Raw genomic sequence first — 22,382 nt, 5'->3', positions numbered from 1 at the left:
AGTGGGTCCCAAGGACCTGTCTGCCTCCATTTGGGGAGGAGAGCAGCACACACCTGGGTTCGAGTCCCCATTCTGCCACATTCTACTCTGTGACCCTGAGCAAGTTATTGAAACTGGGCAGTGGCCCAGCCCAGGCTGGGGGTGCGGGGGGGGGGGGGGGGGTTGGTAGGGAGGGGCTGTGTGGTGGTGGAGGACTAGTGTAGCTAATGGGTGCCTGGGTTCAAAATCCCAGCTCCCTGTCATTAACTTTAATGCCGGGCAAAACACTTAATAATTTGTGGATCTGTTCTCCCTCTGAAAAATGGAGGAAATAATAGTATCAGCCTCACAGCTTTGACTCCTACATAAAGCTCTTAGAACACTGCCCGGAACATAAGTCTGTGTTGGCCATTACCACCTTTGGGTCTGTTAGAGGCCCCTTGTCCATACCCAGTCATAACAATGACAGCATCGGCAGCCACTGTTCTCTCGATGGATCCAGGACACCACTCTCACCTTATAGCTGAGGCTCAGGAATTCTGGGTAAGGTGTTCAAGATCACACTGTCTAGTCAGGATTTGAACTCAGGTCTCTCTGACTTCAGAGCCCACACTCTGAGCCATCTACTAAGTTGTACTTAAGGGCCATCGCTGAACTTTTATGGGGGCTGTGGGAGAAGTGGGCATCAGATACATAAACCCTCACGAAACCAACAGACCTGAGACCGACTGGCAGGTACCGTGCCAGCATCCAGCGCGCTGTGAGTGTGCAGAGAGCGGAACCGAGAAGCTGGAAAGGCCTGCAGGAGGGTGGCCTGGCCTCCCTGAGGACCGGTGCGCTGGGAGGGGTGTAGCTTCAGGTGGGAGCAAAGGTGTGGAGGTGGGGCTGGGCAGGGCCCTGTGGGACCTCAGCCAGGGGCAGGGCCAGGGATAAAGTCAGGGCAGGTGAGGGGGCTGGCCAGCCTCCAAGTGGAGTTCAGGCACGAAGCAAAGGCTGAGTGAGGCCCAGGCAGGATCTGAGCTCTCTTCTTCTCTGTAGCCAGATTTCCCTTCCTCAGAGACCCAACAGGCTTGCGCTGTCAACTAGAAACTGTAGTCCCTGCCCCTCAGAATCCCAGAATATGGAGACTTAGGGAGATAACAGACCCTCTGTTTGGACTCAGCCTGGGACAGGGATCAAGGACAGAGAGTGGGCCCTTTAGCCCCACTTTATTGGTTTGTTCTCTCAGGGTGAACACACCCAACATGGCAGCCGGCAGCCGGGGCACACCCAAGACGTGCTTCCAGCATTCCTCCCGGCAGGATGTGGACACACTGTCCCTCCAAACCAAATCCACCCCCTCATCCGACGTGGAAGGGTTACTGATGGCTTCTTAGGAATTTAAAGGGCATGTTTCCTAATGTGGCCAGACTTCCTGAAAACCCTGCCTCCCAGTCTACGCCTTCCCTAGGAACTGCTCTCCTGAGGCTCAGCTTCACGCTGCCTCTCTGCCCCGCTAGCCACTCCGTCCTCCTTGCCCTGCAAATCCCAGTCACCCTCAGCCTCGCATGTACACACCCTGAGTGCCATCAGCAGGACTGGCTACGGAACGTGCAGGTCCTGGTGTAAAAGGAAGATGTGGGCCCTGGTGCAAGACGTTGACAACAGGGCGTGAAATCAAACGCTGGGCCCTTCTAAGCACAGGACCCTGTCCAGCCAGGGCCGCGGGCCAGGAAGCTGATCTGGCCCTTCGTGCATGCCCTGCGTGGACTGGAACATCACGTTTTCAAAATTTTAAGCGAAAGCCTAAGATTCACCTCCCCCCCACACCACTCCCAAAGCATATTTGAGGACGGCTGCTTTGGGCTATTCCTGCCCCTGACCTTCAACCTCTCACCTTCTATCCTGCCCTTAGGCCCACGATGGAAAAGTTTGAGGTTTCATGTTTGAACTGATCATACATTGGCCAAGTGCTTTCAAATGTTCTTTATGAGAGAGAAGTTACAGTCAGACACACTGAGACCCAGAAACACCCCATCCCAGCGGGCCCCTTGCTGGCCAGGAGCAAAGGTGGCACCAAAACTCTGGCTTCTAGACGCCCTGGGTCTGAGCCATTTCCACCGAAAAGAACCCAGACACCTTCTAGAGTGAGTGCACACGTGATGCAAACCACAGCGCTGAGGGAATTGACGTTCTTTCTAGCGCCACAGCCATTTCTCATGCTGAAGCAGCCTCACCCAACCCCAGACAAACACCAGGCCCAACTGACCTCCGCCCGCCGGACGGCCGAGGAATGCCCGGGAGTGTCCGCATCCGTCCCTGACTCATCGCACCCAGCGCTTCTGAGCCACTGACCAAAGAAAAACTTTTATTTCAAAGGTTTATAGGAGGGCTGCTGTTTTATTGTATTCCTCATTAAAACTTGGGGAACCTTTTTGTGTTTGTTTTCCTGTTAATCCTCACCTGAGGACACCTTTTCCATTGATTTTTTTTTCTTTTTCTTTTTATTGATTTCAGAGAGGAAGGGAGAGAGAGATAGAAACATCAATGATGAGAGAGAATCATTGATCGGCTGCCTTCTGCACGCCCGGCACAATGGGGATCCACCCCGCCACCGGGAATCCAACCGAGACCTCTGAGTTCATAGGTGGTCGCTCAACCACTGAGCCACGCCACCCGGGCTCCATTGATTTTTAGAGAGAGTGGAGGGGGGGAAGCAGAGAGAAACACTGAAGTGAAAGAGACACATCAATCGGTTGCCTCCCTCACACTCCCTGACTGGGGCCACAGATGGAGCCTGCAACTGAGGTCATGCCCTTGACTAGAATCAAGGCCGGGACTCTCAGTCTGCAGGCTGACGCTCTAAGCTCTGAGAAAACCCACTAGGGCAGGAACCCTTTTTTTAAGTGAACTTTTTATTGTGGAATCACTTCAGATTTACAGAAAAGCTGTGAAGGTAACATGGAGAGCTGCCTCCCCTAGCGTCCCCATTATTCACATTTATATTATTGTAGAGAATTCGTCAAACCAAGAAGCTGACATTGGCACATTGCCGGGCACTAATCTCCCGACTGGATTTGGATTTCACCTGTCTTGCCGCTCATGTCCTCTTTCTGTTCCAAGACTCAGTCGAAGGAAGCACATGTCATTTAGTTGTCACGTCTCTCCTCTAATCTGACCGTTTCTCCTGGGCCGTCTTGAGGAGGACTGGCAGGTATCCTGTAAGCTGTCCAATCGGGGTTAATTTGGTGGCTTTCTCCTAATAAAACCGGATTATAGGTTTTAGAGAAAACGCCCTTATCACATCTGTGACACCCACAGGACACCACCGGTGAGGCTCACTGAGTTGTGGTTGAGGTGGTGTCTGTTTTGCTTCCCTGCTGTGCTGTGAAGTTACTATTTTTCACTTGCCAAACTCTACCCTTTGCAAGTGAGACAATAAATCTAAGCCACCCTCAAGTGGGGAGGGCGGGAACTAGGCTCCACCTCCGGGAGGAACCTTAATTTTTGAAATGTTAATTTAATTAACTTAGAAAAGAAAAATCTATGCTCTGTTTTTAAAAGGCAAAGGAACAGGTGAAAGCCTCCCCCGATCTGTGTCCTTGAAAATTACCATTTTCTCAGACTCCTTCCAGAGGTGTTTTATGCACAGACAGGCAAATATATATATATATATATATTTTTTCTCTACCTTTTTTACACAAAGGTAGCACGCTGGCCACACTGTTCTGCACCCAACCACAGGGTTGCTTAGGCTACTGAGATGTATAAACCACCCAGTTGTCTGACCATGATGAATGGTAAAGTAAATTACACAATTAAACAGCAAAGGCCTGGACACAGCCACTAGCAGTTACTCAAATAAATACTATCTCGTATCATGAAAAGTAATATGTCAAATAAAAATCGAGTGCAGAGTGCATATGATCTCTACTGGGTGGACGCTGTTTTCCAGGAGGATGACGTTCAGAAGAGGTCACAGGAAGCTGTAAATCCCTGAGAGGAATGGAAGACTTGAGTATAATGCTTTGCCACATAGTATAAAAGGCAAACAAAAAGAGGAGGCTGTGAGCTTTCGGGGAACTCAGTCTTGAGGACCCTGAACCAGCCATGGGTGGGCAGCCAGACCCTGCGTTCTTTTCCTGGTCAGGGAGGTAAGGGCTGTCTGACTTTCTAAGCTGTCTCTGTGGATTGAGGGTGTTTGCAGTTCACTGCATCGCGGAAGTAAGCATAGAGCAAACACCCCACCCAGGGCAGGGACAGGATGCAGATGCTTCAGGTCACACACTTGTGATGCCTGCCTGAAGGGTTACCCATAGCCTGAGGGATAAAGTGTCGCCCTTCAGCCTGGCACGTGTTTATTCATCCATTTATCCATCCTTCCTTTATTTATCCATCCGTCTATGTATTTACCCACCCATCCATCCACCCATCAAACCACCCGTCCACTTGTTTTCTTTATTCTTTCGTTTATTGTTTGGCTGGCCCTGTGCCAGGTGCAGGGATAAAGCTGTGGCTGAAATGGACACGGGCCCCTTCACACAGCTGCTGAATGGCAGAGCTGGAGTCAGAACCCAGGCTGCCTGGCTCCTGACTGTAGGTTTTCCTGGAGCAGGAAGGCTAACAGGTAACACCGAGTTCTCTTCTGCTCTCAGAGGACAGATGAGGTCATATCTACAGATCAGGAACTGGGGGTGGGGGTCCCAGGGTTGGAGCAGCACCTCCCAAAAGGCTTCTTTTTGGAACTTCAAATGAGGTCATGGTCTCCCAAATCCCAGGCTCTGAGCAGCTGGCCACACTCTGTTAGCTGGGCTCCTCCAGGTTGAGAGCAAAGGACTGGGAAGAGGCTGGGGGTGCAGTGTCCCAGAGCTCTGGCCGGGTGTTCAAACCAACCCTGTTCCCATGGTCCCCGGTCCCTACCCTGAGCTGCCTCCTGGTGCCCTGAAGTAGGAACCAGCTGCAGGGGGGAGATGCAGTTGAGGCCTCAACTTGCAGCTGCTGCAGAGTTGCTGGCCTTTCCCCATCTCTCAGGACTTCTCTCCATTTTCCTTTCTGTGTCCTGCCCACAATCTGGGCATAGTTCATGCCCGAAATATCTCAGAAAGCTGCAGCAGCCTTGCCTTCCACTATACGGCCTCATGTCTCATGTTCTTTTTTCTTTCTTTCTTTCTTTTTTTTTTTTTTTTGTTAACCCTCACCCGAAGATATTTTTCCATTGATTTTTAGAGAAAGTGGGAGGAAGGGAGGGAGGGAGGAAGGGAGAGAGAGAGAGAGAGAGAGAGAGAGAGAGAGAGAGAGAGAGAGAGAGAGAGAGAGAGAAACATAGATGTGAGAGAGACACATTGATTGGTTGCCCCCTGCACATGGGCTGGGGATTGAACCTGCAATCCAAGTGTGTGCCTTTGACCTGGAATCGAACCTGCGACCCTTTGGTGCAGAGCCAATGCTCTAACCACATAGCCACAGTGGCTCGGATGCTCATGTTTTTTTTTAAATACATCTTCATTGATTTCAGAAAGGAAGGGAGAGAGAGAAACATCAATGATGAGAGAGAATCACTGATCATCTGCTTTCTTCACATCCCCTACTGGGGATCAAGCCTGCAACCCAGGCATGTGCCCTTCACTGGAATAGAACCTGGGACCCTTTAGTCTGCAGGCTGACGCTCTATCCACTGAGCAAAATCAGCTAGGGCTTATGTTCTTTTAAAAGGTCATCTTCTTCCCTGCCCTCACCATTTCACCGCCCCTTCCTTCCCAGGCCCTGCATGGCCCTCTGATTCCCTGGAGGAAGCAGGGATGTGACTGATGTTCTGGCTGCTTGACTCCCACCAGGAGAGTCAAGCCCACAGACATCACCTTCCTATCAGCCTCTAGGGCCCTGGGCTGCCAAGCCGGCCTTTCAGCCACCTGCAGCCCAGACCTGCAGGACCTGGGGATCTGTTAACGTTTGCACTCCAGCCTGTCCTAGGCAGCACCTAGATGCATTCTGGAGAAAGTAAATGGAATTGGGCAAGAGTCTCTCCTAACTGCACAGAGGGGTCCAGAAGGCTCAGGCCTCAGTCCTGGGCCTGCCCATTTCCAAGGCGAGATGCCACTCTCCTAGGCTTGCCACTTTAGGTATAATCAGCAGATCCTGGACCCCAGGATCAAGGCTCCCAGGAGGCGATGGCCTTGTGTGCTGTCTGTGGCACACGCCCAGTGCCCACCCTCATCCTTCAGGCTCTGTCATACCAACATCCGGGTGCTTTTGCCCAATGACTTTCTGGTCACGAGGTTGCTAGGTGAATGCTTTTCATGAAGTAGCTTGTTTAGTCATCGCAATGCCACACACTGCCTGCACACTCCGCAGACCAGAAGGGCCACTAATGAACCGCCCCTCCTCCCCAGTAGACCTGATAGTAATACCACGGCTGGTCCCCCTTCCTTCCCTCAGGGCCAGGCAGCCCCTCATTAACATGCCCTTTATGGGCTTCCTTCCCTGCCTGTCTCTCCTCCCACCTCCCCTGCCAGTGCTTCCTGGGGTCACTTCCCAATAAATGCTGTGCATTTGAATCCTGGATTGGGGGTCTGCTTGCGAGGAAACCCAAACTAAGGCAGTACCTAATGGCCAGCGTTTATCGAGCACTTTCTGTATACCAAGCACCCTGCTCAGCACCTCACACGTCTTGGCTCATTTAATCCTCGGACAGGACAGCCAGTGCTATGAGGTAGGGCCCATCGTCATTTCTGAGAGACAGGAGGGCACCCCACATAAGGACGGCTGTGGTTACATCAGGCCCATTTGGATAGTCCAGGATAATCTCCCCATCTCAACACCCCTAGTTTAATCACATCACAAAGTCTGTTTGCTGTAGAAGGTGACAGTCACGAGTTCCATGTAGACATCTTGAGGGGCCACTGTTCGGCCTACAATAGGGGTGATGTGTGAAGGCTCCAGCCAGGAGACCTGCACTTGAACCAGGTGGTTCAACCTCTAACTTGCTGTGTGACCAGGTGAATTGACCTATCTGTGCCTCAGAGGGCAGAGGGCAGGGGTGAGCTCACACAGCGGTTTGAGGAACCAAAAGTAATTCAGGCTGGCTAGAGGGTGGGCTCATGGACAGACCTTGACCGTCAAGCCCCAGCTCTGAGTCTGTAAAATGAACAGTCCCCACCTCACAGCACTGGAGTCCCTAACTTATAGCGTGGTTCCTGACAACAGTGCCGAGGCCTGGAGCTGAGCCCTGGCAGGGGACATCATCAAGCAGAGGGCACTTGCAACCCATCACAGGGATGCGGTGGGCAGGGAGTGGGGGTGTGCAGGGCGGGGGGGGGGGGGGGGGATCATGGAGAAGGGCTCCGCCCAGTCTGAAGGGTCAGGGAGAACGTCCTGAGCAGGAGCTGGCCGGGCCCAAGCTGGGAGGTGAGTAGGAGTTAACTGGGAGACAGGGAAAGGGCAGGTGCAGAATAGAGGGAGTGGGAGTTCAAAGGCCAGGAGGTGAGAGAAAGCTCAATCACTGGAGGAACTGGAATGACTCAGGCTGGCCCAAGGAGGGGGTTGAGGGAGAAAGGATAGAAGCTGTGTGGTACAGGGGTTAGGAGGGTGGGCTCTGTGAGGCGTGGGCATAAGCCCCAGCCTTGCAATCTCCCAGCTGTGTGATCTGGGCAAGTAACTTGACCTCTCTGTGCCCAGTTTCCTCACCTGCCTGATGGGGCTAACACATGGTACTTACCTCATCTCACATAGTGCTGTGAGGTTTACATACACCCATGGCACTGGGGACAGTGTCTGGCACAGAGGAAGGGCTCAGCAAATCTGTCACATATGTCTTCCCATATCAGCAGCTAAGAGGTTGGGCGCATCCCTTGTGTAGGGTGAGCGTGCTGTCCAGGGCTGGCCAATGTGAGGCCCACACCCCCTGACTGGGGGTCTGGGTCAGGGTCACCAGAGCCAACAAGCATCAGCCTGGACTTCTGCTGGAAGTTCTGGAAAGAGGAGCTCTTCCCTGGAGGGGTTGCTGAGGAGCTCAGCTTGGAGTAGTGGGGGGTGGGCCTCAGAGGGGAGCCAGCGGAGGGGAAGGCAGAGCCTGGGTGGAGGGAGGCAGGTCTGGATAGTGTCCCCTAGGCTCCCGAATCCAGGAAGCCTGAGCCACCCCACCACTTGGGCTGTCTGGTTACAGAGAATATCCTTCTCCTTTTTGCTTCAGGAGTTTTAGCTGGGTTTCTGTCACTGGCAACCAGGGAGTCCTGATCGCTAGAAGTGTGCTCAGTGAGCACGTGTTGAGTATGAATGAGCCTTGGGGTCTCTGGCTCTCTCCAGAGCCCTTTAAGTTTGGGAGCGAATGTGTGGTAAGGGCCTCAGTTCCCTGTAGGACCTGCAGGGATTCCTCAGTGGCCTGGGAAAGCACCCTCCCTCCATCCTTCACTGCAGGGTCTGGCATCCAAATCTGGGCTCTTTCCAAAGAAGGAGGAGGCTCTGCTCAGGGCAGGTGTCCACACAACCCAGCAGCTGAATCCCGACCTCCCTCCCCCTCACCCCCCTTCTCCTTCCACCAGGGAAGATTCAGGTTCCACTTGGAGAGCAGAACTAGGAAATGGGGTTGAGGGCTAGAGTCCTAGAAACAGCTGAAGGATAAGTGTGCTTTTACCAGTCCCATTTAACAGATGAAGACACTAAGGCCACAGAGGTTAAGTTACCTGTCCTCAGGAGAAACCAAGATGGAGGCATAGGTAAACACCTAAACTGCTGCCTCGCACAACAATATCAAAACTACAACTAAAAGACAGAACGGACATCATCCAGAACCACAGGAAGGCTGGCTGAGTGGAAATTCTACAACTAGAAGGAAAGAGGAAAGCTCACGGAGAAGGAACAGCAAAGGGCTGAGGTACGGAGACACACGCGCAGAGAGGAAGGGCAGCTGAGTGCCTGGCTGACTTTCTCAGGCGGGAGAGGGAAGGAAGCCCCCGACTGCACTGAACCCCAGTTCCAACTGCACTGAACCCCAGTTCCGGGCAAAACCCCGTGGACCTAGGCTCATACAGGGGGAGTCTGGACTGTCAGGTAGAGAGAAAGGCACATGGAGACTTGAAGACTCAGGGGAGCCACGGCGGGCAGGGGTCTGGAGGTGTGCACGTGCGCGTGAGTGCTCACAGAGAAGACTGAATGCGGAGGTTGCCGCAGGCTTTCCCTAGCAGAAGGGAGTCGGAAGCTCCTGACTGCACTGAACCCCAGTTCCGGGCGAGCCCCTGGGGACCCACGCTCTTACGGGGGGAATCTGGACTGTCAGGCAGAAACTCAGGGGAGCCGCGGAAGGCAGAGGTCTGGAGGCGTGTGCGCAAGGGCAGGGTTGACGGGAAGCCAAGACTGTCTGCTCCGCCCTGAGGCTCCGCCCCATCCAAGCTGAACACAGAGGCTTTTGCAATTTTGCAAGTTTGATCCTATAAGGCTGTCTCCAGCACCAAACTTCTCCCAGTGTAGACACAGCTAATCCTCACAGCCAACTGGCCTGGAGGTCAATTCCTCCCAGTGATACCAACAACAATCAAGACTTAATTACAACAAGGCTGTACACCAGGGGTCCTCAAACTTTTTAAACGGGGCCAGTTCACTGTCCCTCAGACCGCTGGACGGCCGGACTATAGTTTAAAAAAAAACAACTATGAACAAATTCCTATGTGCACTGCGGGCCCGGGACGAGTCGGCTGCTAAGCAGGACAGGCAGCGGCACCCAGCGGGCTGGATAAATGTCCTCGGTGGGCCACATGTGGCCCGCAGGCCATAGTTTGAGGCTCCCTGCTACACACAGTCCACAAAGGGGTGCACCAAGAGTGTCCACCTCAGGTTAACTGGGGAGGCCGACCCACTGGACCATATAGGAAACCTAGAACACAAAGCTACCCTACCAACTCAGGGAAGCAGCAAAAATGCAGAGACAAAGAAACAGAGCACAAACAAAAGAAATGGAGGAAAACAAACGACTGGATATAGAATTCAAAACCACGGTTATAAGGCTTTTCAAGAATATCCTAGAAAAGGCTGATAAATTTAGCGAGACCCTCAAAGATATGAAAAAGGACCAACTAGAAATTAAGCATACACTGACTGAAATAAAAAATATTATACAGAGACCTAACAGCAGACTGCAGGACCGTAAGAATCAAGTCAAAGATTTGAAATACAAAGAAGCAAAAAACACTCAACCAGAAAAGCAAAAAGAAAAAAGAATCCAAAAAGTTGAAGATAGTGTAAGAAGACTCTGGGACAACTTCAAGCGTACCAACATCAGAATTATGGGGGTGCCAGAAGAAGAGAGAGAGCAAGATACTGAAAACCTATTTGAAGAAATAATGACCGAAAACTTCCCCCACCTAGTGAAAGAAATAGACTTACAAGTCCAGGAAGCACACAGAACCCCAAACAAAAGGAATCCAAAGAGGACCACACCAAGACACATCATAATTAAAATGCCAAGGGCAAAAGACAAAGAGAGAATATTAAAAGCAGCAAGAGAAAAACAGTTAATTACCTACAAGGGAGCACCCATACGACTGTCAGCTGATTTCTCAACAGAAACTATGCAGGCCAGACGGGAGTGGCAAGAAATTTTCAAAGTGATGAATAGCAAGAACCTGCAACCAAGATTACTCTACCCAGCAAAGCTATCATTCAGAATGGAAGGTCAGATAAAGAGCTTCACAGATAAGAAAAAGCTAAAGGAGTTCATCACCACCAAACCAGTATTATATGAAATGCTGAAAGGTATTCTTAAAGAAGAGGAAGAAGAAAAAAAGTAAAGATAAAAATTATGAACAACAAATACATATCTATCAACAAGTGAACTTAAAAATCAAGTGAATTAAAAACCGGAGGAACAGAATAAACTGGTGAATATAATAGAATCAGGGACATAGAAAGGGAGTGGACTGGTAATTCTCAGGGGGGGAAGCGGTATGGGGGGGTGCAGGAAGAGACTGGACAAAAATCATACACCTATGGATGAGGACAGTGTCGGGGAGGTAAGGGCAGAGGGTGGGGTGGGAACCGGGTGGAGGGGAGCTATGAGGGGAAAAAGGAGAAACAATTGTAATAATCTGAACAATAAAGATTTATTAAATTAAAAAAAGAAAAAAAGAGTAGAGGCCAATGCCCAGTCAACCTCTGGACACAGGTTGATTACATTAGACTTTTTCATCTTGGAGAAAGATGTGGTTTGTCCTATGGGAATAAAAACATATTCCAGGTAAAGATTTCCTTATCTCTTCAAAAAAGCTTCTGCAAACGCTCATTCACATACTTAATTTTTTGTTTTTTGCATTCCCTGCAAAATATACTTTGTTTTGTATATTAATTATTTAATTTTACCAAAAGAGAAAAATCATTTACCAATAAAAAAAATAAAAAAAGTTACCTGTCCTCAAAGCTGGGGCCCACCAGGCCCAACTCAGGACTCTACCCCCCAAACATTGCTTGCTGCTCTTCAGCCACATTCTAGCTGGTGTTGGCAATTTTTTTCTAGCTTTCTTGCGTCTGAGGCCTGGACACTCAGATTCCTTAAACGTACTCATACCTTGCTCTTGGGTCACCAAGAAAAATGTGTGGCCAGGCCGGGGCCTGTGACTGCTCCACGGTGCACGTGGTGTGTGTCCAGTGTCCTTCCTCTCTGGACCTTGGTGCCTTCAGCCATGGCAGTGGAGGTGCCAACACCTGCCCGAGGGCTTTTTCTGATGACTAAGTGACTCAATACATGTAACACGCCTAAGACAGTAAGCCCTTTCAGTAGCTGGCAGTGTTTACCATTCATGCCCTTCAGAAGTTGTATTGTATAGTATTTCTTGGAATGAACTAGAGGGAAATATTCCCCCAAATAAGTAAATAAATAACACAACTCTGAAAACTGCAATTTCACCTAAGTCCCTGTTTGCTTTTTAGTTTGAAGTCTTTGCCCACGCTGGCTGAAGAGCAGCGGCCGGTGGATAGGCGGTGAGGGGGCGGCCGGTGCTTCCTGCTCTCGCTCTGGCAGGTGAGTGAGTACCAGGTGGACCCTCCCACCAAGGACACCTAGAAATGGCCCAGGAAGGTAAGCCTGGAATGGGGAGCTCCTTTTCCCCTCAGGCATGCTGGCTGCGGTGGCAGAGGGACCGAGAAGCTCCAGAGCTTTGGTGTCTCAAGGTCTGAGGGACAAAAATCAGAGCGCAGGCCCCACCATGGTGGTGGTTCTTTGATAAATCCTCAGGCTTGAGGCGTGACTCTAGTAACTGATGAACACGTTCAGGAAATTAGATAACAAAAAAACCATAAAAAAGAAGCAAGTGGTCTGGCCAGTGTGGCTCAGTAGTTAAGGATGGACCTATGAACCAGGAGGTCATGGTTCAATTCCCGGTCAGGGCACATGCCCGGGTTGAGGGCTTGATTCCAGTGTGGGGCGTGCAGGAGGCAGCCAATCATTGATTATTTCTCATCATTGATGTTTCTATCTCTCCCTCTCCTTTCCTCTCTGAAATCAATAAAAATATATTAAAAGAAAGAAGAAGAAGAAGAAGAAGAGGAGGAGGAGGAGGAGGAGGAGGAGGAGGAGGAGGAGGAGGAGGAGGAGGAGGAGGGGGAAGAAGAAGAAGAAGCAAGTGCAAGTTCCGGAACTGAAAACACAATGCTGAAGCTTAGAATGGCAGTTGTTAGGGTCACAGACTGAGCCACGGCCCGGGTTCAGGTCCTGGCCCCAGCCTTCGCCACGTACAATGCCAGCCCTTGTTTCTTTTTCATTGAGGTGACATTCATACAACATACAATGAGCCATTTTAAAGTGTACAATTCAGTGGTATTTAATGTATTCACAATGCTGGGCAAAAACCAGTTCCCCCTAGTTTCAAAACTTTGTCATCACATCCCAAAACACCTCGTACCCATCACGTTGTCGCTCGCTGCCCCGCTCCCGGGTAGCTAGCCTCTAGTCTGCTTTCTGTCTCTGTGGGTCTCCTCTGTGGCTGTGCCGTTCACTTAAGGGTACAGTATGTATCTTTTGTGTCTGGCTTTCACTTAACACATTTCCAGGGCCCATCCAAACTGCAGCATGTGTCAGTATTTCACGCCTTTTTATGGCTGAATAATATTCCGCTGCGTGTGTGTTTCACATTTTGTTTAACCGTTCACCCACTGATGGACGTTTGAGTCATTTCTGCTTTTGGCTAATATGAATAATGTATAAACATTCGCATACAAGTTTCTGTGTGCACATGTTTTCTTGGGTATATACTGAGGTGTGGAATAATTGTTCCTTAACTCCTAACAACAGTTTCCTTGTCTAAAAAATGGGGCGGATGGTGGTACCTAATACATAGTTACATGAGACAATTAATCAAGGTGCTTAACTTGATAAATGATGACTACAGATCAGAGTTGTGACCCAAGCAGGTTGTAAGTATTTGTTGACACGTCTGTCTGCTCAGCTAGGTCGCGGGGGCTTCCTGATGTCTGTTTGCACCCCAACCCCATGGAGCAGACGCTCAGTAACTGGTCCCGGAGTGTTTGGAGGTGACTCTTTCTCACGGCTGGCTTTACCTGTCCCCTGGCTCACAGTGCCATGGGGAGCACAAGTACTATTGCTCTTTTTCAACCACTGGGGAAAACGAAGCTCCTGGAAGTTGAATAACTTAATGCTACAAGACTAAAGAGAAGCAGAACCTGAAGTCCAATCTAAAACCTGAAGCAAGGGTTCATTCTTTCAACATCAAATATTTACTGAGCACCTGCTTTATGCCAGGCATGCTCTAGGCAGTGGTGTCTCCATGAATTACTTAGGAAGTAAATAAGATAAATGAGTTACATTCTGTATCTAGGTGATATGTGCCAAGCAAAAAATAAGGCAGAAAAGGAGGATAGGGAGTCAGTCGCGTAGGGAGGGTGGGAAGGTTACAATTCCCATACAGCTCATCAACGACAGGACGGGGATTTGAACCTGGATCTGAGTCCGGAATCTGTGCCATGCCTGGTCTCCCCCTGGTTTCCTGGGAGGAGTGTGGGGCTGTGGTTCAGAGCTGGGGCTTCAGAGTCAGACCTACTAACGGGCTGGTGCTTAACCCCTCTGGGCCTCAGTTCCCGCCTCACAGAGGTGTGTGAGGATTCGGTGTGGCAAAAGACGTGCATGGGGTGGTGGTGGTTATGACTACCGGTGTTAGTACCGTACTAGAGAAGGTTTGCCTTCTGAAAAGCTATCTGGTGCAGTGCACTCCCTCTGGTGCTAACCAACTTGGGATCACACGACTGGCCAACTGTCTAGGCCGCCAGAAGTGAGAGGAAAAACCAAACCTTTCACCCTTGGAGAACAGCGACCCTCCCAGACCCCATGAGTTTGGCCAACCAGGTTCTGCTTGCTCTCAGGTTACTTCTCTATGAGCTTCTGGAGCCAGCTGTTCTCCAGTTTGGGCGTCAGGGTTACCAAGGAACACGGCTCCGTTACACTACCCCTCTCTCCCCCGACACACACTATTGAAGACCCACACGGATCATTTGCAGGGAGGACCGACTCCAGCTATTTTGGAAGGGCCTATCGCTGTCAGGGGCTGATTCTGGTCCGAGTTGAGAGTGTATTTACTGGCCAAAGTCTGCTCCAAAGTAAACATGTCATCACATTCCTCACAGCCTGTAACCTCCATGGGGAGAGGCTGGGCCACCATGGAGCAAGGGTGGTAAGGAAACCTTATCTGACTCCCTTTCAGCAGGATCCCACTTCGTTCACTGGGTGGGGGACACGAGGAAAGAAAGAAGCAGAGACTCCTAAATAAGCTGAGTGAAAGAACACATTTGGTGCAGTTGTTCTCTGCAGCGTGAGAAGGGGATACTAGGAGGTTTAGAAGACAAACGTGATGTCGTCAAAGAGCACACATATTCATGTGGGTGTGCTTTTGAATTTATCCTTATTGCTTTTTTCTACCCATAGAAGAGACTTCCCTCCCTTCCTTCCTTCCTTCCTTCCTTCCTTCCTTCCTTCCTTCCTTCCTTCCTTCCCTCTGGTATGATAGACTTACAGTAGACTGCATATATTTAAAGTGTATAATTTGATTTTTTTACACACACACACATAATCATGAAACCATTACTACAATAAAAATGGGGAACATTTTGGTTGTATCAAACTTGTGTATTAAATATAATCATGTTCTGTTTTAAAACAAAAAAAATGGGGAACATAAGAATCACTCCAGAAAGTTTCCTCAGTGGGGACAAGAAGCGATAAACCAAAGAACTCATATACTTCTATGCATAGCCCACGGACACAGGCAGTAATAGGGTGGTGAAGGCCTGGGTGGGTGGGTAGAGGCTGGGAGGAGGGGAGGGAGGGAGGGGAAAATGGGAGATATCGGAATACTATCAACAATAAAAAATATATTTTAAAAAAAAGTTTCCTCAGACCCTTTTGTGCTCCTTCCCTCCCTACCCTCGACATCCCTAGGTATACGAGGGTCTGCTTTCTCTCACTCTAGTTTGCATTTCCTAGAGTTGTATATAAATGGAGCCATGCAGTATGTATTCTTTTTCTGTCTAGCTCTGCTCACTTAGCATGATCATTTTGAGATGTAGCTGTTGCTGGGTATCTCAGTAGGCCCTTCCTTTTTACTGATGAGTGCAAACTCGTGCCTAGTCTGGCTGTACCGGTTTGTGCACCCATTCACCTGCTCATGGGCCTCTGGGTCATTACCCATTTCGGGCAGTTACAAATCAAGCTGGTATGAGTATCCAAGTGCAAGTCTTTTATACACACATGTTTTATTTCCCTTGGGTAATTAGTTAGGAGTGGACTGGCTGGATCATATGGTAGGTATATGTTTAACTTTCTAAAGAACTGCTTTCCGTAGCGGGTATGCCATTTTATATCCCCACCAACAGTGTATGTTCAACAACATTAAACATTTAAGACAGAAAGAAAAGTCCTTAAGGTAGAAAGTAAAAGTTCTTATAATTCTACCTCCTACTGACTGGCTGGCTTCATTGTTTACTATAAATCTTGCAGGGTTCCTTTGTTTTCTTGTCCACACACAGAATCAGACCGAGGCTCTGAGGTGCCCTGGGCAGGCTAATAATCTGGCATGCCCTCAACCTGATATTGCAAAAACAGTTGTTCAAAATTTACTTAGGCAGGCTGTGGAAAAACTGGTTTTCTGTTAATAAAATATATCATTCTTCTTTCTTTTCAAAATAAAGGATTTATTACATGCACCGAATGAAACCTGACCTCTTAACTTCTTTGGAATGGTCCTGGAATCGTAGTTGTTCAAGCTTTTTTGGGCTGAAATAAAGGGCATAGGATTGGGTGTCACACTAACAAAACGCTAGGTCCTGGAGCAGCAGGGACCAAGGACGAAGCTGGCATGACCAAAGACCCAAGAGAATTGTCTCCTAGCTGGACTCTGGCTTGGTGGCACAGGCCAGAGCTGCCCCCAGGGCTGGGGAAGAGAACGTTCCAATTTCTCCCAGAGGACGCTCTTTGCCTCTGCTCACGGGTCTGTCCTGTGTGGAAGCCTAAGAAACTAACCTCGTGTTTAGTTCAGTGCTGTCTGAGCTCCCCTTCTAGACCGGCGCCTGGTAGGCTGCCTGGCGGTCAGCGTGGTGCATGTACAGTATTAACGCAGATTAGTGTTACTGGTATTTTAAACATGTGCATACAAATTGGATCATACAAATTCATGTTGGTCTGTAGCTTGCTTCCCCCCACTCCACACACACACACTTAGCAATAAATTCCAAGATCTTTCCACATCAGTCTATGTACTAGTGTACCAGTTAATAATGCGGATTTTTTTTTTCAATAGATGGAGTTACACATATGTTGATATATATGCCATTTGATATGTATGCTATTTTGTTGTATTGACAGCAAGCTTCAAAACTTCATATGTCAAATTTACTGAAGGTGTTAACATCATAGATATTTTTACGCTTAAAAATGTCGAATTTCGTGCCAATAAAAAGAGCATTTGTGAGAAGTTTTAATTCATTACTTTATTTCGAAGGAAAAGTTATCATATACTTCGGGAAGTTTATGGTGAACATGCTCCATCTCAAGATACTCGTGAACGCTGGTTTAATTGCTTTAAAAGTGATGATTTTGACATGAAAGACAAAGAACGTCCAGTTCAACCAAAAAAGTTTGAAGACCAACAATTACAAGCATTATTGGATGAAGATGCATGTCAAACTCAAAAACAACTTGTAGAAAGATTAAACGTTGCTCAGCAAACAATTTCTGATCGTTTACAAGCAATGGGAAAGATTTTTAAGGAAGGAAAATGGGTGCCACATCAACTGAATGAAAGACAAGTGGAAAACCAAAAAGTCATCAGTAAAATGTTGCTTCAATGGCACATAAGTCTTTTTGGCATCGAATTGTGACTGGCGATGAAAAGTGCATTTATTTTGAGAATCTCAAATGCACAAAATCATGGGTTGATCCAGGTCAACCATCAACATCGACTGCAAGGCCAAATTGCTTTGGAAAGAAGACAATGCTCAGCATTTGGTGGGATCAGGAAGGTATGGTGTAAAACCAGGTGAAACCATTAATACTGATCGCTACTGACAACACATAATCAATTTGAACCATACTTTGATCGTGAAATGACCAGAATGTGCCAGAAGACATGGCAAAGTAATTTTGCTTCATGATGAGGCACCATCACACACTTTAAAACCAGTTAAAGACATGTTAAAAGATCTTGCCTGGGAAGTATTAACCCACGCACCATATTCACCAGACCTTGCTCCTTCAGATTACCACTTATTCCGATCGATGGCACACGCACTTTCTGAGCAGCACTTCAAAATGTACGAAGAAGTGAAAAATTGGGTCTCTGAATGGTTTGCCTCAAAACAAGAAAAATTCTATTGGGACAGTATCCATAAATTACCTGAAAGATAGGGAAATGTGTAGCTAGCGATGGACATTACTTTGAATAAAGCACGTTTGATGTTTCTCTTGAAATTATTGTTTTTCTTTGATTACAAAACCCCCCATTATTAACCGGTAGTAGATCCATCACATTCTTTTTAAAGATACAGAACTTACCACTTGAATGAGCCCTCCATCACCCTGAGGATCTTGTTAAACCACAGCTTCTGATTGAGCAGGTCTGGGCGATGCCCAAGATTCTGCACAGCCCAGGTGCTGCCCCAGCTGCTGGTGGGACCACACTCAGAAGAGCAAGGCCGGCGTGCACGAGAGGGACCCACCAGCGAGGGGCATTTGTGCTGGTAGAAACAGTGCTGCCTTGAATATCAGAGGAGCAACAGAGGCAGGTGCTAGAGTCAGAAGACAGGCACTGAGCTCGGACCCGGGCACTGTGTGACAGGGAGCAGGTCACTCACCCTTGCAGAGCTGCCAGCGAGTGGTCACAACTGCCTTCCCTCCATGAGATCCTGGGGATGAAGACAATCCGCCCCTGTCCTTGAGCCTCTGAGAATAAGAATAGTAACCCTGGATGGAGAGCACAGCAGGGGGAATAGGCGAGATAAGGATGGAAAGGGCTTTGTCAGCTGTGTAGCCGGCCACAAAGGGCCAGTTCTGTTCCAGTTGGAAGGCAGACTGGTTTGCAGGTGAGCAGTGGCTAGACAGGGTTTTCCTTAGCAGAAAAGTGCTCTGTGGCATTTGTCTGCACTTTAAAAAAACAAACCAGACCCACACTTAATCTTCCAAAGAAGCCAAAGTCAGACTGCGTGGAGGAAGAGAGCCCAGTCCCTTGCAAATTAGTGTGTGTGTGTGTGTGTGTGTGTGTGTGTGTGTGTGTGTGTGTGTGTGTGTGTGATTCCAGAAAGACAGGAAGGTTCTGGGGCAGGCTCTGGCCCTGGGTTCCACCTTGGGCTGGGAAGGCCCAGAGGGAGGAAGTCAAGGCCCTTAGCCAGCTCTGTCTCCCCCATTCCCCTTACTGAGTGAACAACACACAGACATCTGTGAATGGTGGTCACCGCCTTCATTCCTTCACCATTGCCAGGCAAACTGTGTTTCTGGCAGTCAGGGCTGTGGGCTCTGAGGGACTGAGAGCTTAGAGACTCAGAACTGGCCTCTGGACCAGGGTTTGAATCCAGACTCTGACACTAATACCAAAGGGACCCTGAGTAAGTGACTTGATTTTCTTTTGCAGCCTCAGTTTCCCTGCTTGTAAGATGGGGATGATAATAAGAGCACCACGTTCACAGTGTTCTACAGATTTAAAAGGATCACTCATGGACATGTGATGCTTAGCTCAGGGCCTGACTCCAGGAAGTGGTCATTGACTGCAGTTGTGGGATCAAAGGAGATAATATGGATAAAACCGCTGCAAGCCCATTCTGAGCCCCACCCCAGCAGTGGGTGAGTGGGAGAAGGGGGGGAGGTCTGTGTCTTCTCCCTGCAGCCTGCATTCCCACAGGCCCCACCTCCTCTCAGGGCTGGGTTGGCTGGTGGGTCCCTGGGCCTTCAAAGTTCCATTGTTTTAGGCCAACGCTTCGGGGCTTCGGGCGAGGCCTGCTGTCCCAGCCCTCTTCTTGCTGGAAGGGGCTTTCTCCCAGGACCCCACCCACATGGTCCAGGGACTTTTGCAGTGGGGTTGGGGGTAAAGGGTGCCCTTTCACCTCTCCAGGGAGGGAGCTGCTGAGAGAACCAGCACCTCTTCCCCTAGGGGGTGGAAGAAGAGCAAGTATTTTCATTTGTATTTTGCTTTTTTTCCTTTCTGGCAGGGTGTGGACCTCGGTGTAAAATTACAACTAAGAAGGCCCGCCCTGGGGAGGACATACATTTATTTTGTAAGTCCTGGTTCTCCAGCTCGGTTCCCTTTGGAAAGCAGGTTTCCAAATCTGGAACTTTCGGTCTTTGCTCTTTGATGTGGCTTGAGCTAGGCTAGTAAACCAGGGCAAGTGGAACAGGGGAACTGAGACATAGTTAACCAAGCAGTCTGCAGTCATCTAGTAAATCCTGTCTTCTCTAAACCAAGGGCACTTAATAAATGGTTTGCACTTCTCCTCCCCAACCAGAGGGTAAATAGCTTAAATCATGTTACTCAGGGAGACAGATAGCAGCAATGTAATTAGTGCCATTTGTGCAAACCACACTCAAGAACAGTTGAAGAGCCCTAGCCAGTTTGGCTCAGTGGCTAGAGCGTCGGCCTGCAGACTTAAGGGTTCCGGTTTCGATTTCGGTCAAGGGCACATGCCCGGGTTGAAGGCTCAATCCTCAGTAGGAGGCGTGCAAGAGGAAACCCATCTATGATTCTCTCATCATTCTCTCTCCCTCTCCAAAATCAATAAAAAATAAAAATAAAAAAAGATGAAGGGAAAAAATCTTATTTTGGTACATCAGCATAAAGCTGATGAATATTTTATTGAGATCCTCCTCTAAGAACTCCCCTAAACTCCCAGCCTCAAAATAAAGGTCCCAGTGCCCTCTCCCTCCCAGGAGCATGCCTGTACCTTTCCCTCCCTCCTCCCCTTCCCCCACAGGCAGGCATCTCCTAACGGTAACCCCTATGGGAGCCCATGAGACTTGCAACCACGGAGCAATGGGCAGCGGCAGCTCGTCCTGGGCTAACACCCTGCACCTGTCTCCAAGGCCCCCTTTTCTCTGACTTCTTAGTGAGCCAAAGCAGCCCCGCCCAGGCCCATTTCCCCACCTGGTCTCTCTCCTGTTGCTTCTTCTGTCCTAGACCCTTCCTTGTCTCACTGTCCCCAGCTTTAAAAAACATCTTCTAAAAATCGCCTGGACTCATATTATGAAATCTTTCCTGCACTAAGTCAGAAACCCACACACTGCCAGCGGCCCTGTGGGCAGAAACTCCTGGGGAGTATATTGTTAATGTAGGTTACAGGTTGGGAAACAAAGTCAGGGGCAGCCCCAGGTCCCTGCTTTTAATCCTGACTATTGCCTTTCTTGGCCCTTCCTTAGTATCCAGTCTTTGTCACTCTGACCTTAGGCTTATGACTACTCCTCTCAGCCTCAGTTTCCTACCTGTTAAATGGGGATAATAACCACACCTCCTGCGGTAGTCCTGATGATCAAATGTCAGTAGTCAAGACATGGCAGCTTCTATTATTATTTCTATAATTTTGAATATCCAGACATAGTAGTGGACCCCAGGATGCTGAGAAACCACAGAATGCAGGTTCACTGGGCCACCACAGAATTGGGGTTCCTGAAGAGTGTCGAAGGAGGTACACACAAGGCCGAAAGTGATAAAAAAAAATTATAAATTTATTATGTCATCTGGAAACCAGATGGGTTGAGCCCCCAAATGGCGTCAGCACCCAGGGACTGGGGAGTCACAGGTTTTAAAGGCCCCCAAGTGGGCTTTTTTGGTGGGGAATTCTCTGGGCAGGTCCGGATCCTGGGCAAGTCCTGAGGGGAAAGTTACTGGTCTTAGCAAATGGAATGTGGTCTCAGAGAAAGGGAATATCGGTTGTGAAATGATCTAAAGGTCAGTTTCTGAGGGGAAGGGATATTGATTTGATCATTTGATCACACCTAACATGGAGGTAGTTTTCACATCTAAGGAAGAAGTTCCAAGATCAGGACCCTGGTGAGAGCATAATGGGTCTCTAAGTTGTAAACTGGTTTATTTCAATATCAAGTATATCTCTATCCTGCACTGTCCAATTTGAGAGCCAACAGTTGCCAAAGGCAACTATTGAACACTTGGCAATATGCCAAGTCCAAATTGTGATCTATATAAAATATTGATTGCATATTGAAATGATAACTTTTTGGATATATGGGGTAGGGTTGTGGTAGGCAGTTAGATAGACATGAGCAAGGAAATGGGCCAGGTGCAGAAGGTCCTCAGGGCAGAAAGCTTTGGATGTCTAACGGGCAAAACTGGGAAAACAAGGAACCTACCCCCAGGGTAACCTTTCTTCCCTTGGCATTTTTGTTTAGACCCCTGACCTTTCCTCTCCTGGCATGTCACTAGTCATGCAGTAAACCCCCTTGGAGGAGGAACAAGGGGTGGAAGAGTGACCTCAAGTGACTCCCGTGCAGGCCCTTGTATGACCACTCCCTTACACAGGGATAACATCAAGGCCTCAGCTCCTGTGTTTCAGCTCCAGGCCCAGAAAAGCAGCTAAACCAGACAAGCGATGCCATGGCTGACATCAGGACCAGTTACATTGACTAAAGACTGCTGACCTTAACTCTAAAAGGACACACCTGGAAAGCTGATGAATATTCTATTGGGATCCTCCCCTGAGTCCTGGAGGTACCCTCAAAAAGAGGACCCAGATCAGCTCTCTCTCCCAGGAGCACACGCTTGCCTTCCCACCCCCACCCCCCTTTCTTCTTCCTCCCACACACTTCTGCCCCCTAGGAGAGTTACCGTTACCTTTCTCCTAAGTTCCCAAGGCCCTTCTTTTGCCTCTTAACTTGTTTCCTGACCCCATTTCTTCTACTGCTCACTTCTCCTACCTCTGTGACTTTCTGAATAAACGTT

At 48.9% G+C, this 22,382-nt stretch overlaps 1 protein-coding gene across 1 annotated transcript in view; it reads right to left on the bottom strand.

Annotated features, from left to right (window-relative positions):
• Positions 1-22,382, bottom strand: part of DNASE1L3 (deoxyribonuclease 1L3) — a 969,732-nt gene that overhangs the window by 770,365 nt on the left and 176,985 nt on the right. The gene's annotated exons all lie outside the window — the stretch shown is intronic.

The sequence above is a fragment of the Plecotus auritus genome (genome assembly GCF_963455305.1).
Source record: "Plecotus auritus genome assembly, chromosome: 6".
Taxonomy (NCBI): domain Eukaryota; kingdom Metazoa; phylum Chordata; class Mammalia; order Chiroptera; family Vespertilionidae; genus Plecotus; species Plecotus auritus.
This window is presented reverse-complemented; position numbering and strand designations above follow the sequence as displayed.